Genomic DNA, 6,119 nt, shown 5'->3' with positions numbered 1-6,119 from the left:
TCTCCTTGCGCCCTCTGACCTGTAGGTGTTCTCTTTCCTCATATGGGAGAGAGAGAGACAGCGAGTGAGCGAGAGAGTTAGACCCCTCAATGTCTCAAATCCTAATCCTGCGATAAGAAACAGCAGCCTTAGTTGGTAAGTGTGAGATATAAAACAAATTTTTCTAGAAATATTTTATACAAATGTGTAGAAAATTTAGAATTATGTTAAACAATCGTTTCGAGATAATTGGCCTACACTCGCAGTATATTTATTGAATAGACCTATTTAATTTTTAACTGTCAAGTGATTCTTTGGCTGCATAAGTGAACATGTAGGCCTATAATTCACATAATTCAGATTAAATGAAGTCTGATGCTTTGTCACTCAATACGGCTAATGTCAAGGAAAATAGTTAGGTCAATTCAAACTCAAGACCGACTGTTTTAGTTGATTGCTATAATTGTATGTGTCATCTCCTTTTGAATGAACAGGAACGAAAACACTACGCTACATTCATTACGAACAGCAACTGTTCATGAGAAAATGTGTTTGGTTAGATGGTTTGACTGGCGCGTCTGCCGAGGCCTAAAGGGCCCAAAGGACGCGCATTTCCAATTCACCTTTTTAATAATTCATATTTCATCAAACAACTGTTAGGCATAATACGAAAACCGTTATTCTTTATAACTTCAATATTACAAATATGTCAGATTGTTATAAACGAATGTAGGGGCCTATCACTAAATTCAAATAGTTAGCCTATTAAACTAGGAATTTTAATCAGGTCCGGGGGTCAAGTGCGGTATATAATAATGCAATTGGTTAATTTAAACAATCTTAAACTGACTGGCAGGGAGTAAAACATCCCATAACCAAGTCAAACCTTTAAAAATTGAGAAATGTATAGCATATTAATTATAATGTCACATTTTTGAAAAACTTTTATATAGACCTGTCTTTTTCCGCCATCGTTGAGTTTTCTAATACTCATTGAGTGTTGTTTCATAACATTTTGTCGTCTCGAGCAATATCTGAAAGACCATGATTTTAAAGAGATGTTAGTTATGCCTAATGCATTCATAATTGCAGATAATATAGGCTACCCTACATTTCGTCTCTGTCTGTAGCAGTCTAAAGTAGACTAACCAGTTTTAGGCTACATTATTTGAAAAAAGGCCAATTAATCAATCAACGATTTATTGACTTGTTTTCACAAAGATTCATCACAAATCGAAGTTGATTGTTTGCTGGGAAAAACTCGACAAACGCTCAACACTTGAACTTTTCATATTTGAAAATGTTTCATAGCATTACGAGTTATATTAAATATTCTCAGTTGGAATTGAAGGGGCAATCAGCAGTTGCTACATCCATTTTTGGACTTATAAATTAATTAAATGTGCCCATTGATTCTTGGAGAATGTAATTTATAAATGCATCATGAGCTTAGTTCATTTGTCCTACCCCATCAGACCCCAAATATACGCTTGTTGTCTTCAATGGTGGTAAACAAAGTAAATGTAAACAAACACTATGGCGAGCTTGAAGTTCCTAAATGTCCACATCACTAAGGAATTATCATGTTCCACACACAGCAACACAGTCATGAAGAAGGCACAACAACGCCTTCTTCCTTCATAGGAGGCTGAAAAGATTTGGCATGTGCCCTAAAATCCTCAAAAAGTTCTACAGCTGCATCATTGAGAGCATCTTGACTGGTATGGCAACTGCTTGACATCCGACCGCAAGGCGCTACAGAGGGTAGTGCGTACTGGGCCGACCTCTCTGCCATCCAGGACCTCTATAACAGACAGTGTCAGAAAAATGCCCTAAATATTTTCAAAGACTCCAACCACCCAAGTCATAGACTCTTCTCTCTGTTACCACACAGCAAGCGGTACCAATGCACCAAGTCTGGAACCAAAAGGCTTCTGAACAGCTTCTACCCCCAAGCTACAATACTACACTAACCCTTTTGACTCATCACATACTGGACGCTGCTGCTACTGTTCATGATTTATCCTGTTGCCTAGTCACATTATACATACCTATAGATACATACAGTTGAAGTCGAAAGTTTACATTCTTTTTTATATTTTTTTAACCTTTATTTAACTAGGCAAGTCAGTTAAGGACAAATTCTTATTTACAATGACGGCCTACCGGGGAACAGTGGGTTAACTGCCTTGTTCACGGGCAGAACAACATATTTTTACCATGTCAGCTCGGGGATTCGATCTGGCAACCTTTCGGTTACTGGCCCAATGCTCTAACCACTAGGCCACCTGCCGCCCCAGGCGTGGCCAAATACATATAAACTCAGTTTTTCACAATTCCTGACATTTAATCCTAGTAAAAATTCCCTGTCTTAGGTCAGTTAGGATCACCACTTTATTTTAAGAATGTGAAATGTCAGAATAATAGAGAATGATTTATTTCAGTTTATATTTATATCACATTCCCAGTGGGTCAGAAGTTTACATACAGTCAATTAGTATTTGGTAACATTGCCTTTACGTTGTTTAACTTGGGTCAAATGTTTCGGGTAGCCTACCACAAGCTCCCACAATAAGTTGGGTGAATTTTGGCCCATTCCTCCTGACAGAGCTGCTGTAACTGAGTCAGGTTTGTAGCTCGCACACACTTTTTCAGTTCTGCTCACAAATTTTCTATAGGATTGAGGTCAAGGCTTTGTGATGGCCACTCCAATACCTTGACTTTGTTGTCCTTAAGCCATTTTGCCACAACTTTGGAAGTATGCTTGGGGTCATTGTCCATTTGGAAGACCAATTAGCAACCAAGCTTTAACTTCTTGTCTTGAGATGTTGCTTCAATATATTCAAGTAATTTTCCTATCTCATGATGCCATCTATTTTGTGAAGTGAACTAACTTCAAGAAGCCTAGAGACAGAAACAGGTGAAAGATGTATTTTTGTGGCCATGGTTGCACTACACACTGTCCCATCCTTACTTCTACAGTCCATCCTTATTTATACAGTCCATCCTTACTTCTACAGTCCATCCTTACTTCTACAGTCCATCCTTATTTATACAGTCAATCCTTACTTCTACAGTCCATCCTTACTTCTACAGTCCATCCTTACTTCTACAGTCCATCCTTACTTCTACAGTCCATCCTTACTTCTACAGTCCATCCTTACTTCTACAGTCCATCCTTACTTCTACAGTCCATCCTTACTTCTACAGTCCATCCTTACCTCTTCAGTCCATCCTTACTTCTACAGTCCATCCTTACTTCTACAGTCCATCCTTACTTCTACAGTCCATCCTTATTTATACAGTCCATCCTTACTTCTACAGTCCATCCTTACTTCTACAGTCCATCCTTACTTCTACAGTTCATCCTTACTTCTACAGTCCATCTTTACTTCTACAGTTCATCCTTACTTCTACAGTTCATCCTTACTTCTACAGTCATCCTTATTTATACAGTTCATCCTTACTTCTACGGTCCATCCTTATTTATACAGTTCATCCTTACTTCTACAGTCCATCCTTACTTTTACAGTTCATCCTTACTTCTACAGTCCATCCTTACTTCTACAGTTCATCCTTACTTCTACAGTCCATCCTTATTTATACAGTTCATCCTTACTTCTATAGTCCATCCTTACTTCTACAGTCCATCCTTACTTCTACAGTCCATCCTTACCTCTTCAGTCCATCCTTACTTCTACAGTCCATCCTTACTTCTACAGTTCATCTTTACTTCTACAGTTCATCCTTACTTCTACAGTTCATCCTTACTTCTACAGTTCATCCTTACTTCTACAGTCATCCTTATTTATACAGTTCATCATTACTTCTACGGTCCATCCTTATTTATACAGTTCATCCTTACTTCTACAGTCCATCCTTACTTCTACAGTCCATCCTTATTTATACAGTCCATCCTTACTTCTACAGTCCATCCTTACTTCTACAGTTCATCCTTACTTCTACAGTCCATCTTTACTTCTACAGTTCATCCTTACTTCTACAGTTCATCCTTACTTCTACAGTCATCCTTATTTATACAGTTCATCCTTACTTCTACGGTCCATCCTTATTTATACAGTTCATCCTTACTTCTACAGTCCATCCTTACTTCTACAGTTCATCCTTACTTCTACAGTCCATCCTTACTTCTACAGTTCATCCTTACTTCTACAGTTCATCCTTACTTCTACAGTTCATCCTTACTTCTACAGTTCATCCTTATTTATACAGTTCATCCTTACTTCTACAGTTCATCCTTACTTCTACAGTCCATCCTTACTTCTACAGTTCATCCTTACTTCTACAGTCCATCCTTACTTCTACAGTTCATCCTTACTTCTACAGTTCATCCTTACTTCTACAGTTCATCCTTATTTATACAGTCCATCCTTACTTCTACAGTCCATCCTTACTTCTACAGTCCATCCTTATTTATACAGTCCATCCTTACTTCTACAGTCCATCCTTACTTCTACAGTTCATCCTTACTTCTTCAGTCATCCTTATTTATACAGTCCATCCTTATTTATACAGTCCATCCTTACTTCTACAGTTCATCCTTACTTCTTCAGTCATCCTTATTTATACAGTCCATCCTTATTTATACAGTCCATCCTTATTTATACAGTCCATCCTTATTTATACAGTCCATCCTTACTTCTACAGTTCATCCTTACTTCTACAGTCCATCCTTACTTCTACAGTCCATCCTTATTTAAACAGTCCATCCTTACTTCTACAGTCCATCCATATTTAAACAGTCCATCCTTACTTCTACAGTCCTTCCTTACTTCTACAGTTCCTCTATCAACTCCATCAGGTCTGATAGTAGTAGTTCCCAGAGCTCCAGCACTCAGCAGCCTTGTCCCACACACCTACAGCCAGGCCAGAGGGAGTGTGTGTGTAGGTGCATGTATGTGCGTGTATGTGCGTGTCTGTATGTGTGTGTCTGTGTGTGCGTGGCAGCAAGGGGTAAGGTCAACCAATTTCTCTGTAAACAATCACATCACACAGGGTAAGTCACATTCCTACCCTCCCTTTCTCCCTCTCTCCGCCCCCACCCCTTTTAGTCAGGTGGTCTCTCTCAGGTCCTGTTGTGTGGAAAAGAGACGGCTGTCCACATCATAGACTACATAAAGAATGATTGTAGGTTGTCCTGATTGGATTCCGTTGAGAGACGCCGAAAGGCACAGAGAATCAAGGAAGGTTGTTTCACTTTGTTGCTACTTTATATTTTAGTTTGATTGCAGTACATACAGTAGCTTTCTAGCACCAGATTGCAGGTTGCAATACACACTCTGTTAGCACACTCTACTGTCTAGTAACCCACACTACACACAAGGCAACATGACTGTTGTTCACCATGACTACCATCACAAGTAGGCTAACTAGGTACTTGGCAATGTCTGCAGCAGTAAAACAACATCACTACTGTAAATGCCAGAGGGTGTGCCACTCTCCGGGGGTGTCTTAGGGGGAGTGAGATTTCTATTTCACACCACACACTTGTAAGGGTTCCACGAGACAAATACAAGCACCCCCTATTTGACCTTTTTGTGTGTGTGTTCCCCAGACAGGGCTAGTCTCTTCTACAGTCGCCGTCTTGATGGGGAGTGGTGCTTGGCCTTCATTCCCATCTAGTGTTTTCCCTCTGCTCTGACAGACACACAGCAAAACATGGATTCAAGTTACAATAGCACAGAGAAACCCTGAGCTAAAATTCTCTGAGGAGTTGCTAAACTGTCAGGTCACACACTCCAAAACTCTTCTTAACACGTGCCTATACACAGACGGCAGTGTTCCTAACACACAGACGGCAGTGTTCCTAACACACAGACGGCAGTGTTCCTAACACACAGACGGCAGTGTTCCTAACACACAGACGGCAGTGTTCCTAACACACAGACGGCAGTGTTCCTAACACACAGACGGCAGTGTTCCTAACACACAGACGGCAGTGTTCCTAACACACAGACGGCAGTGTTCCTAACACACAGACGGTGTGCCCATTATTCTATCCGCTGGCATTTGACCAATGAAGTCGCGGGTGCAGAGTTTGAGTGCACAGGGGACAGAGAGGGTGTGGGGTTAGGGTGAGAGGGGCAGAGGGGGCACAGAGGTGTCCATGTGGGAACATT

Source organism: Salvelinus alpinus, chromosome 19, assembly GCF_045679555.1.
Source record: "Salvelinus alpinus chromosome 19, SLU_Salpinus.1, whole genome shotgun sequence".
Lineage (NCBI taxonomy): Eukaryota > Metazoa > Chordata > Actinopteri > Salmoniformes > Salmonidae > Salvelinus > Salvelinus alpinus.
The sequence above is the reverse complement of the archived record's forward strand: the minus strand, read 5'-3'. Positions refer to the sequence as shown.